This window comes from Centroberyx affinis, unplaced genomic scaffold (genome assembly GCF_046629955.1).
Source record: "Centroberyx affinis isolate AG114_WGS23_722 - 3 ecotype Tasmania unplaced genomic scaffold, CSIRO-AGI_Caff_v1 ptg002635l_1, whole genome shotgun sequence".
Taxonomy (NCBI): domain Eukaryota; kingdom Metazoa; phylum Chordata; class Actinopteri; order Beryciformes; family Berycidae; genus Centroberyx; species Centroberyx affinis.
Window position 1 is genome coordinate 567,641 of NW_027280828.1, and position 13,929 is coordinate 581,569.

Below are 13,929 nucleotides of genomic sequence, written 5' to 3' on the forward strand. Positions count from 1 at the left end.
CATGACTTGGACACGAGTCACAATTTTAATTACTTGGGACTTGACTTTGACTTGTACTTTGATGACTTGAAAACTTTTCTAAAGTCTTGACAAAAGATCTTGTGTTTGTGTAAATGACTTGGATTGAAGTGATGAGATTTGTTCCACTAGATGACTGAATTTAAAGTTTCTTAATTTGTTGAAGTTGAAACTGAAATCAAACTCATGATGCTCTTACCAAGTTTTTATCCTATTAAAACCATATTGCATTGAAAATTGCATTTAAGATATTAAATTGACAGTGGACTCTTGATTTGTTCTGACTTGACGTTCTACATTTAGACTTGAGACTTGACATTAATGACGTGGACTTGACTTGGTAATCTACATTTAGACTTGGGACTTGACTTGAGACTTGTGCCTCAAGACTTGAGACTGACCTGGGACTCGAGCAAAGTTGCTGGGCTTTGTCAAACATGCCAACAATTTCAGTCTCCAATATCTCAAGCTTAGAAAAAGATCTAGGCGCTAACAGGGTCAACTGAGCCTCATGAGAAAGTGTTTCTTCACCATAAGTGTCTGGACAGCATGGGGGTTACAATGACGGTCCTGTGTACTTCTGGTAACAGGTAGGCTACAAGATGCAAAATTGTTACTTTTACTTGCACACTGTTATACATCTTGTGGCAGAGCAGTCAAAATATCCCATTAACTGCAAATTTACATCAACATAAACATGAGCGTGCTACACCTTCTGTTTCACAAGAGATAGCACTTGCAATCTATGGCTCATTTGGTTGGAGAAAACTCAAACAGGCTTTCAGGGTCCTCAGATGATGATGCTGTCATCTTTACATCATCTCCCATAGACTTTAGGGGGCGTGTCAGTCTTACACTGGCCATGTGTTGGCTAGTTGGTCATGTGACCTCCCCTGGAAAAAACACTGATTATGTTCTGCGCTTTATAATATATCACAACATACTGCCCATACCACATACCCCCCATATATGAGAGAAGATATTATATTATTATATTATTATATTATTAAGGTGGTATTTCCCGCCATGGACATGCACAAACACTACAGAGTTCCACACCTTCTCAATCAATCCCCTTTAATTCTGTAAGATCTATTTCGCACCAGCTCGAATTGAAAATGGCTAGTCACGGGTTCGACCCCTAAATCACCAAAATATCCCTATATGGACTTACTTTGTGTCTATGATATTGAGTTTATTGTGACCTTATCATACTTAATGGTATTTTTTCTTATCTACTATCGCATCGCTATAATATTCCTATAATATTCATATAAGGACTCCTATAGTTTTGCTTTATTTTTGTATCCTGTCTAAGATTATTATAGGAACACAATAATTGTTTTTCCCAAGGGAGGGGGGTTTGTAGTAAAATGTGCATCCCCTACTGTCACAGTGCATCACAAAATCCATCCGGACATTTAATGAATCTGCTGCTGAATCTATCGCTAAATATGAGTCGTGAGAGGAGAATTCATTTCGGTCTACTGATAACAGCAAAATGATAACAGCGTCACATCACATTTGGACCCAAATCCACCTCGGCTGTTTTTTTTTTTAACACAACCATTGGCCTGCTCTCAGGAACTACTGTATGAATATTAATATGAATGCAAATAGACTTTGAGGATGTCCAGCGCTTGGACCAGCATAGCGGTGATATTTGCGCATTTTGGTTTGATGTTGTTGTGTTTTTGCCTCAACTGAAACCATGTTTTATTTGCGGAGGTCGCGTCGGAGTTTATTTTATATCCAAGAACGGCGTTTTACCTGTGTGTTTGCAGAGGAACATTTTGTAACGTCGCATTGAATTGCATCATGGTTTTCAATCAGATCTCGTACCGGTCAGGCTACACCGAGCCTCAGTAGTACAGTGCGCGGTTAATCATAAAAATGGAAGCCCTTTTATGTAAAGAAAAGGCGACAATCCGGTAATATACGCTTGAATAATTGATTTTATGTTTTGATGCGTCTTGACACAGCTGGGAAAGGATTTTTCTTCCCTTTCATCCGCCAAGACAGCTGTGTCATCAACATAGGCTACCGGCGTGGTTTTGTTGTTGTCTGATTTTACAAGCCTAGGCAACTGGATATCGGCATAGTCTACCTCTGCGCCAGCCATAGGCTACCTAGTTACTAAGGTAGGTAACCCACCTTCATTTATGTTATCTTTTGGTCCTTAAATCACCGCATCTGTTGTTTACATCCTAGATATAACACACTGTCCTTGTCAGAATACATTGTATACCTAATTGGCAGCATATGATGTGATGCTATAATGCGGGGGGTAACGTCGGGCCTGATACCATGGGCTATTTACACGTAAACCTAAGCAATATAAGGTTGACATTAGCCCACAGTGTATTGATAACCCATATTATCCAGGCTTGAAGCCGTATAGCCCACATCGGCGAATGCACAGGCCTGTTTTTCCTCACATTACCACAGATGTAAAGATATGGCAAAGAGAGGCTACGCCGCGCAATAACCCACATCCCGTGTTTAAGTTTAGTCGTGACAAACCCTTATAAATATTTCACCAAAAAACAAGCCTCCATCAGCTGACTTGTGATGCCGGAGCATGCACGGCATTATTAATCAAATAGCCCATAGTGACAGCAGTGTCAGTGGAGCCTTATTTTTTATTTTTTTTGCCAGGCCACGATGAAGAGCATCTGCATGTTTACGAATAATAAGGATGTGAGAGGGTTTGTATGTTTTGAATAGGGTGGTAGTTCCCCATGAATATGAATAGGGATAATAGCTGTGTGTTTGTGCGCAGGCAGGTGAGGCTGGTCTGTATTGGCGCGTCTTTGAGGTGTTGAGAGGCAGGCGTCTGGCTGGAGGGGAGCCTCGTTTGTTTTTCTATAAAGAAAACCATGGGCTGGTTATCGATTGTCGCAATATCTGACCTAAATTGTGATTTTGGGACGAGCCAAAAGGGTCGGAGGTTGTGAATGAGCCTAAGAAAAAAAAAGAAAATAACGTCCCAGTGTGTTTTTTTTCGGGCGTGACAGCCACTCAAGACGCGCATCACTCAGACTAAGAAATTTATTTCTTCCCCACAAGCCGGTGTGATTGATGGGATTTTAAAATACTATAGTTCTTGCTCAGTATAGGCTATTCAAATGGAAACTGGTTTCATATGTTTGTTGTTGTTCTTTTGGTGGGAAGTTACATTCACCTGACTGGTTCTAACCAGAGTCTTTCCCCCAAAATAACAAGGAAGAGTCTGGAAAGGCTCTTCGACTTAGCAGGAAATATAATGTCTTCTGAATAGAGCATCACATATTTGTAAATTATCAGCCTGTCAATATTGCTCATCTATCACTTTCAGAAAAGAAATACAGTAAACATATGACACATTTTAGAGGGATTATATACAGATATCACAGCAAAACTACAACTCCCTATAAGGCATAAAAAGTATTATAAGAAACCCACTTAAGTACCACAGACGCACTATAAGTCTTTTATTAGAATATTATAGGAATATTAGTGCAAATCTTCAGGGGTGTTGCAGGTTGGATACTTCACTAACTGCCTCTGTTTGGAATGAAATGAATTACCAATCAGCACCACTTGACCTTGGAGCTGAATGTGATTGGTGGAACTAAAGAGAAAAATCCTTACATAGCTGCAAGTGTTGCTTAAGCTGTTTACCAATAAGCTGGATCTGATGCAGCTATACCCCTGTTTCAGTGAAGAAACCTAGCTTGGATGTTAGAGGAGAGGAGGGGTGGGTGAGAGTGGATATGGTGTTGGGGTCATTGAGTGCAAAGTAGAACTACACTTGCATGTTTTGAACCACAGATGCAGTTTGTATTGATCCCATAAGAAAACATGGACTCACACAATGTAATATTAACTGTTGTCCTCACCTGATGATCCTAAACTCAATCCAGAAGTGTGATTAGATCAGTGAACATAGCAACTCTCAGTGGCAGGTTGGTTAGTGTGTTCCCTTCAGGTTTATACAGGCGTAGTCAGGTGTAGTGGGAATATACAGTACACTATGTCTAACTTCACTTGAGTTTTTTTTTCCTTAAGGCATTACTTTTCAATCAGTTTTCAGTGCTTTTTGTGTTACACGAGTTACAGTGGACAATATCAAATCTCAATCATGTTTAAGAGTCAAGGACCAATGTCAGGAATGGCATTGAAAGCTCACAGGACTCATGGTTAAGACTGTGATGTATAGACCAAAAGATAAAGTCACGAGGCTTTGCAATGAAGGAGAAAGAGCTGACTACATTTCAGCATTTCTCCGTGAAGCGGGTGATTCAGTCGCTCTGACCGGCAGTATACTTCTTGTGCGATTCCAAAAAGGGTGAGTAATTCAGATTGGAAGCTAGAAGAAAGCACAAACATCCTGGGCCCGCAGAAGGCTGAGCGAAGGCCCACTCAGGGCCAGAGAGCAGAAGGGACGGGCGGGGAGGGAGGAGAGCGAGAGGGAGCGAGGGACTGATGGATGTGAGACAGACGTGGCAGATGCTGACATTTTAAGCTCATTTCTCCAGTCAAGTGGATCCCCCCCTGTCTGGCTGAGCAGTAATGGATATTTTTGCCATGGATTTCCTCGATCACCCAAACAGATTGTTGCCATGCCAGATTTTTGAGCAATAGCGGGTCAATAGGTTAGTAAGAAGAATCTGAACTCCGACTACTGGCCGCTCATGGAGATATTTACAAATCAACACCAGTAATATTATGGCTAGCTGGCTTTGCTGTACATTGGTTTTCAGGTGCGAGCAGGTGCATCACCTGTGTGTGATAGCGCCATCTGCTGGCTGGGCTGATCCTCTCAGCCATGCTAAACAAGCAAGGTAGCTGGTTCAATATGGCAACAGAAATGACTTGGAGGAAGGGTGTTTCTGGCACACACTGCATCATTTCAAAGTATCAGGGCATGTTATCACTTTTAGAAAAATTGTGGTCATGGTTTTGAAGCTCGGCTCCCAGTTTCTGTCAGCGTTTGTGAATATTCAGTGTTCATCAGATGAGTGATCGTCATGCTGGAGAGATTTCAGCTATGAGACACCAACTTGGTGTGAGGAGTAAATCATTTTATGTCCTCTGATTAGAAACCATGACGTTTGTGCTCAGAGATAGTTGAATGGTAAAGGTTGCTGTCACTTGAGCGCCCGCTGGCCTTCGACTGAATCCTGCCACAGCTTTCTCTCCTGTCCCTCTGCTTCTCTTCTCCCTATACTTTAACACTAAAGTAAATAAAACCAGATACTTAAAGTGAGCCACAGCCCACTCTCCTTTTAAAAGAGAAAACATTACTGGTGTATTTCTGTTCATGTGTGGTCATATGTTATCATATATCAGTAGTGTTATCAAAGATGGGAAAGTATTAATCTGATTCAAGTACATTAATACATACGTACAAGATGTGTCACTCTTGAGACTTTTTGAATAAAACTTTGTCTTATTCCTCTTGAGTTCTGAAAGTTGGCAGATGTCCTGGCCTTGTACACATTATGGAGGCGTGTTTTTGCAGTAGCCACCATCTGTGTATCTCCAATTTCCTGAAAAATGAGTATCATTTTTTTGATCCTTGGTTGCACGCATGCTATGGCAAACTCTATTCAGTAAGCAATGTGTTTGCTAACTTGTGAATTGTTGGTGCAGAGTGGGATAATTTAGATCGCTTCAGCAATTAGTTATCATACACCAATATACATATTGTTTCAGCTAGTTATTATTATATTATGATAATATAGGTTTCTGACGTGACCACAGGAGTATTGGATAAACATTTTTTTTTTCATGTTATGACATTTCTTTTTTTTTTTTTCCCAGCAAATCAAAATGATACAGAATTATCATGGTATCTTTTTGAATCAATGTCCCATTCCTATCAACTTCAACCTTATACCTCTTGTTTCTTGAGGATCAAATCAACTATTTCACACACTTGAATCAATCACAATATTGATTTAAAATGGGTCCAAGCTAAGGCAAAGTGGCTCAGGTGATTAAGGGGCATGCCATGTGCCAGTGACATCCTGGGTATGAATCCAGCCTGGGTCATTTGTTGCATGTAATCCCCCTCTCTCTCTTTCCTGGCTCTCTCCACTTTAGAGTGCCAAGCAAAAAAAAAAAAGGATTGGATCCCACTAGAGCTTTCTCAACTGAATCCCTCCCTCTATCTTCTTACTGTCTAAATAAAAATAATAACAGTCCTAAAGGCGAATGGATTGCCCACTCTCCTTTAAAAAAATAATTATCATCATGTTTTTCTGGCTCCTAGCTGTCCATGTTTTTTTTCTTTAATGCAGTGAGTGCAGGGGCTGAAGAAAAAAACATTGCAAAATTTAACCGGACAGACAGTCCCTCCACCCGCTGAGGAGAAAGGAGGGGGGGCGGGGGGGATTAGTTTGGTCTGCAAATGACCACTGACTGGGAGCTTCCCTCTGCAGCCACTGTAGCCTTGTTGGGTGTTTTCGGCCTGTTGGATGCCTTCACAATTCAAAAAGGTCATACATGTTGTGTCCCTTGTCTGACCGGAGGATGTCTGGCATGTCTATGCCAAAATTAATGAGTGAAAACTCCAGTCAAATCGTTTCTTTCTGGCTTTTAAGCATCTACAGCATCCGTACTTCGCTGCAGTGTGTAGTCAAGAGTAATGATGTGTGGTAATGATTTCCTAGAGGCAACTCATCTTTGTTCACTTCCCCTCTGTTTTCCTCTCATTAAACCTTCCAAAGTAATTTGCATGGCACCCTGGAAAATAAATAAAGGTACCAGTCAACTGTTACTCCTGTCTCAAGTCAATCACCATCTAGGAGCAAAGGATGACATCATATCTGAACTATATTGACTTTAATTCAATGTATAATATAACACAATATGTTTCATAAAAACACTTTGTTCACCCAGTTTTTCTGTGTTGGCGGCAGTGTGGTCTCAGTGTATGCGGGTGATTTTGAGGAGTATTTTGATTTATATCTTGGCAGCTAGTTAAACCCACATAGTCATGAGTGTATTTTGTGTGTCTTTGTGTGTGTGCATATTAAACAATGAAGCTGTCTAGCCAACGTCAGTTAGCTAAAGCTATCAAAAATATAGAAGCTTGTGTGACGCCCACTAGTCAGAAGAGTCCACAAATTCACAAATGCCATCAATACAGGAGACAAGTCGGAAATCAACTTGCAAAAACTGTCATTCAACAGTTGTAACAAGGGAAAGACAATCTCTTCTCTGCTTGGAAATATTTACAGATGACCTTTACACTCTCAGAAATTGCAGGAATCTTAATAGACTCTTAAGTGGTTAGTGAACTCTTTCATGTTTACATTTGATATGACTAGAGTTGATTCATCAATTAGATTTTAGCCCCATTTCCCATCTTGTGATAGTTTTGTTTTAGTATCCAGTATCTATAACTGTCAAGCCAAAAAAGTATCAAACTATAGTTGCTACAAGAAAGTGCGGGTGTGAACTATACTCGCATGTTAAATCCCTATATGTCATATATTAAATCATATATGATGTAATAACCCATAATAAACATATTTTAGCTACCAAAGACAGAGTTAATATACATAATTTTTGTTTCAAAAGATGAAACAGTACCTGCCACACTGACATGCACAGATTTTTCTGACAGAGAAATTTGTATATATGTATCATTCAACTCTCAGGCATTTTTTTTTTTTTAAGTCTTTAGGGAAATTGTGTCAGTGTGATTATGTGAGAAAAGTAATTGCCAAGATTTGGAATTACTAGAGCATTACTAGGTCACTTTGTAGTTGCATTTTTTAATTATGCATATTTAGGTATGCATAAATGGACTAAAGTGGTCCAGATTCATGAGTTAATCCTCCTATTCCTATTAATTAGCTACAATTATGCTGAAGACCTTCAAAAGACCTTGGATAATGTTCAGTGAATCATCACGAGCCAACAACACATTATGCCAATAATACTTTATTTGTGACAGCTGTGAGTTGCAAACGGTGGAAACGGTGAAAAGTGAAAGTATGTTAACTCACCTCTGCAGTCTTCGAGACTCTAACACGCCACTCTAACATGTGAATAGAAGGTGCTGAAAGCTGATTTGAAGCAGTACGGCCCTGGAAGTATCTCACAGCAGGAATTCATTGTCTGTGACATTCCTAAAGGTCACAGTAAACCTGCAAATAACTCCTGGTCCAGGCTTACATAGTGACTACTATGTTGCTGTGACAGAGATACAAGTCTGAACGTTAGACAACTTAAATATGTGTTGTAAATGTCAGAGCAATCTTCATCTGTACTGCAACGAAGCCCACCTGCTTGGCTAGGTGGCAGTAAACAGAAACCTGAAGTGTATCTATTGATTCCAAATACAGGCATGTTGGAGGTTCATAAGGTCCCCAGATATGTTGTTAGTATAATTTTAGGATCCATTGCTGCTCATATAGGAGAGAAAGTGAAAGGGCAGATTTACCAGGTGCCAAATTTAGCCTGTGTGCTGTCAGCAGCCCATCTTTGATCTACATAGCGACCCCCCCATAGGCTTATCTATTCACTTTCTGCTCAGAAATTATTTGTATTGCATTCGAATTTTTTTACTCTTATTACATAGCCCTGCAATGACTTTTAATATTGAGTAAATTCTATTGAAAAGGTGAATAATACATCTCAAAATAGCTGTCCTTGCACGCTCTTGAACACAATTACTGGCAATTAACAATGCTATGCAGTTTCTGTGAAGATGCACACCAACAACCAGCCGTTGGTGTGTCGACAACAGTTACAGAGTTGCAGTAGAGAATGAGACTGTGGAGGTGAGACTATAAAAGCCTGCACAAGTGTGATTCTCTCATTTCTGGATGGGAGCCACTTGGGCTGGAGCAAGTCACTGCACGAACCACGCATAATTGTCTCGCTAGTTAAAGTCAGTGATATTTTCCCATCGTATATTTTTGCCGTGTGTCCCACCCAACCCCACGCCGCCAGCCGCAATGTAGAAACCGCTGCCTGAATCAGTGGCCCTGCGGTGAAGTCACCCGTTATCATCTGTCATTTACCACACCTCGTTCCCTGTCATTTTTTCACTGTCAGTACAATGCACATCAGCAATAACAGGAACAGGAATTGCTCGCGCGAGACCCGGAGCTGAAAACCTGTCAATCACACCTGGAAGGCCAATGAAAGCCGAGCTCACAGGGGGAAACTCACCTGCTCCAGTGTTCGTTCCCCCGGTTCTCTTGCCCTTCTCTTTGCACTACAGACCCCTAGCGTCAACTTTTGGTTCCAGCAGGTTGTTTGCTTGCTCCCAGAAATGGCTGACTCATTCTTTTTCAACAACTCTTAAAGTGAGTGGTTTGATTTGACTCACATATGCAGCCGAATCCAAATTTCAAACACCAACAGTGCTAGGCAACAATGTACATGGCTCACCAGGAGCTGGCCCTCATCACACAAACACTCAAATTCTCAGACTTGTGCATTTGTGAAGTATTTCAACCTGCTGGGTGACTTGCGTGTATCAGAATGTCAAAATCTTTTCTGCTGAGGTGCGATCATGCAGGCGAACACACGATGCCAGAGAACCGGACCATGTGAGACGTGATTTGTATGCGGTAGGATGAATGAGTGGGAGAGCTGTGTGTGTGGGCATGTGTGTGTGTGTGTGTGCACCCTGTTCCACCTACAGTATGACTCGCTTAACGAGGGATATTGAGAACAATGAGTAGGCAGACTTGAATGTTGGAAGACCACTTGTGGCCTACCTGCCTTGCCAGTCACTCTGATGCTACTGCTCTTTCGTTTGATCATAGGTTATTCAGCAAGTTCACCAGCAGGGTTAGTGAGACAGTAGGGCATGACACTCACATCAAGTGTTTTCTCAGCCATAAACATGAATTACTGGGTCAGTTCTGCTGTTTCCTTGTGTGCGTGTTTGTGTTTTTGTTTAGTTTTTTGATGCCATGTTACCGCTAACCTAAGACTCAACTTCCACTTCCCTCACCATCCGGCCGACCCTAACACTCAACACTGTCCTGTAACTGCCTGAATGTGGCTCGCATTAAGCCGGTGCGCAACAGTTCGCACGGACTGGTTCAGGAATGAGTCAACCCCATCACAAACCACTGCAAGCCAAATCGTAGGAGTTTGCAGGCCGATGTCTAGTTTACTGGGATGTTCGACTGATCCCTGTTATTTGGCTTTAGGCTATTTGGCTTCTCTTAATTGTTGCTGAATAGTTTATGAGGTTCGGCGTGTTGGGGCAGGGGTAGCCTACAGCGCTGCTGGCTACGATACGCTGTTCTCGACTTTGTATAGGTGGATCAGATGAATCAAAACACTGGAAATATTATAATTAGAATCAATAGCCGCTAAGCTGTTATGTCACAGCTTGTTAAGGCTGGCCGTGCTGGAAAACCCTAACCCTCGGTCCAGCCAGGTTTGGCTCGGCTCTAAAGACAGTAGGGGCTAGCTGGGAGCCAGATAGGCCAGTGGAGAGGAGACATTAGTCGCCTCCCTGCAGCTTTAAGAGATGAACGCATGAAGCACTGTGGATAGATTTTGTGTTCAACTTACAATCCTGATTAATAGCACATCGGTGCTGAGTACCATCAGTTATGTCTGGCAGACAGCCTGGAATTTTTTTATCTTCATTTTTTCAAATTTGAAAAAATGGAAAAAAGACAAAAGAACAAACAAATAAACAGGGAGGCGGGCAGTGTTGCAGGGTAATTTACGTCTAAAATAAGTCAGATCTCGGTTAGAAGAGGATGCTGGCTTAGTGAGGTGTGTGCAGCTGCAGAGTGGAGCTCTCCCCCTCCTGGAGGAGCTACGGTGTTTTTTTTTTTTTTTTTTCAATTCTCACTCCCTGCAAACACAGCGCTTCCTCAATGTCTGGTTCTCAGCAACCAAACACACAGACCAAAACAGAAATAGGTTATTTCTCTATGATGTGATGGGCAAACTCCAAGAGATTACTTGCTGGATAGCATCCCTCAAAATCCCTCGGCTATCTTGTTTGCTGAGGGAACCAGCACTCGGCTAACAGTAACACACACACAGAGAGGGATTGAACTCCCTCACCTCACGCTGCATCCACTGATGCTGCTCATACTGCACATGTGCTGAGCATCCAGACTTGCGGCTCCCTCCCTATGTCATTTTTCACTCTTTATTTCTTCCTTATTCTCTCTCTCGCTCTCTCTCTGCCCCTCTCTCTCTCTTCCACTCTCTCTCTCCTTCCTAAGTTCCTCTCCCTCTCCCTCTCTCTTCGCCCTCACCGATGCAGACAGGACCCAGCAGAGCACATGAATCGTCTGTTATTCCTTGCTGAGCGTGCATATGCCTCAGACAGTCAAGGTGGCGAGGTTTGCCCTGGGTGTTTTCTCCCTTATATGACATGGCACTTCCCCACCATTTTGAATCCTCACATACACGCATTGTATGTGTGTGTATTGTGTGTGTGTGTGTGTGAGAAAGAGAGAAAGTGAAAGAGAGAGAGAGAATGGGAATGGGACTGTGCACACTGTTGTATGAGTGCTTGTGGATGTGTAAGCCGGCAAGTCTTCATGTATGCTAAGTGCACTGGGTCACCTTGGTTACTGCAGATTCCAGCAAGAGATGATGGAGCCAAGGGCAGGTTGGGGTGGGAAACGGGGAGCAGAGTGGAAGGTGTGTGTGTGTGTGTGTGTGTGTGTGTGTGTGTGTGTGTGTTGGGGGGGGGGCGTTCACTGCCCACCTATTTTGACCATACCAGAGAGAGAGACAGATAAGGGCCACACTATTTTTAATTTGATTCACTTGCTAGTAGCCTCCACCATGTAACTGCAGCTGTTTCCGTGATGAGCTGTTCATCATGATACATACTGTGCAGACATTTGAAGCCATGCGCATTGAACCTAATTGCACATACACAGACAAACCTAATAGATTAGCTTGTTGTTGACAGAATAGGCGCATGGGCGAGGCAAATATTAAGTGTCTCCAGGAGTTTGTTGTCACTCCAGTCGGTGTCCTAGTAGCGCAGGGCAAGGGGGAACAGGGGAAGCTGATTTGAAGGGTATTTTTGGTTCCAGTCCATGAAAGATTTATCAGTCACTCAGTTTGTACAACGCAGAGGAAGAGAAGCCAAAGTGTGTCCTGTGCATGTATATTTGAGTGTGTGCGTGTGTACTTTTTTTTTTTTTTTTTATTTCTGTAGATTTGTATTATTATTTATTGGCTTTTTTGTGCGTTTTGTTAAGGATAAAATTACATAGCATGTCTTTGATTTAAAAAAAAAAAAAAATAAGTTTTAGGTCATGCCCAAAACATGGGAAAGAGGTCAAGAAAAAAATGCTGCTTCTTCCCCTCCCTTCCGGCCATGGCATGGAGAGATGCATCAACCTCTTCTTCTTCATCTTCCTCCTCCTCATTCTGTCCATGCTCATCAGCCACAGGCATTTCACTGCACAATGCAATATTGTGGAGCATGCAGCACACAGCAGTGGGGTGGTGCATGATGAGAAGTTTAGACATGCTGGCTCTAGGAGCTGCAGTGAGGGGCCACATACAATTCAAAGGTGAAATTAGTGTCTTCTGGTTTAGTAATTCACAAGGAAGGGAGTCTCCTTTTCTCCTTACCACAGACATACCTCAAAATACATATTAATTAGGTTCAGTGCGCAAAAAGTCTGCTCCCAGGTTTTTTCCCATATAACACAATGCCTTGGAGCCTGGTTAGCAGACCAGAATCTCCACATAGCAACAATATTTAGCAGATCCAGGCCTGAGGAGATTAGAAGAGGGGGCGAAAACAGGCGACAGCGCAGGGTTCAGGACTTGGAAAGGATGAATACAGAAAAGAAAGCATTTCTTCCATAATAACAAATAGAAGGCAGGTCAGACTACCAGTAGTGTCTGACTTGTTGCCTGGATGGGCGAGTGCACCACAGTATGACTGTGGACTAGGACTGAGACGGGTTTGAGCAGGGGCAGGTTTTACCTCTGTATGTGAGCAGAGTGAGTATTATTTTGTTGTTGGGGAGGATTAGATGGATTTTTGGTCATAACCAGAGGGTAAGAGTCAGTGAAGCAATAGAGAAGTTTGCTGGGTTGTAGGTCGGGAGGTTGCAGGTCTCTCTGGTCTTGGATCTCGAGGTTTGAGAGAACAGGAGTCCGGCTCTATCCAGTGCAGCTTGATACTATCAGAGCAGAGGACTGCAGCATCCTGTTTGGCGCCTAACACCATCCAAGTGTTTAACTTCTGTTTGGGAGCTTTAATTTGTACAGCGTAAAGTTGTGACATATGTGACCTGATTTTTTTAAATGCCTTTTTCCCCAAAAATCATGATCTACTTTTTACTAAGTCAAGACCACTGATTCATTTTTGTCCCCCAGCCCAACCAAGCTCTCTGGTTTTCGTTTCATAACTCTGTCTTGGATGGTCGTGAGGATGTCTTGTTTCTTCATATTTAGAAACTACAACAACTCAATCCAGATTGTTGATCCTTTAGTTAACAGACGAGCGAAACACCACCAAATGACTCGGAGTGGAAATAGTTGTTTGGATTGACTCATACTAACTTGATCACAGTGATGCAAATTCAGTGTCTTTCGGACAGTTAGCAGGGATGTTTGATTTGGTCCAGTGTTTCAGTGGTCATGTGTTGGCCTGGAGGAAGCAAAGCCTAATCAAATTTACCAACTGTATTATTAACTCATTGACCATCTGATCGCTTTGTTCAGACCATGGTGTGCATGTGGAAGTTGAATGTACTTTGAGTGTTCGACAAGGAACACGTTTGAGCATTTGTGAGTGAACCACTTCCTTGAGAAGAGACCGCAAACCGTCTTCGCCTCACCCATTGATTCAGTCTGCTCATCATTCACCATGGGACTGCTGTTACCTGAACCTGGAGCCTTGGTATCGTCAGCCAGTGGTGGGTTTCTCCTCCAAGCTCACATTAT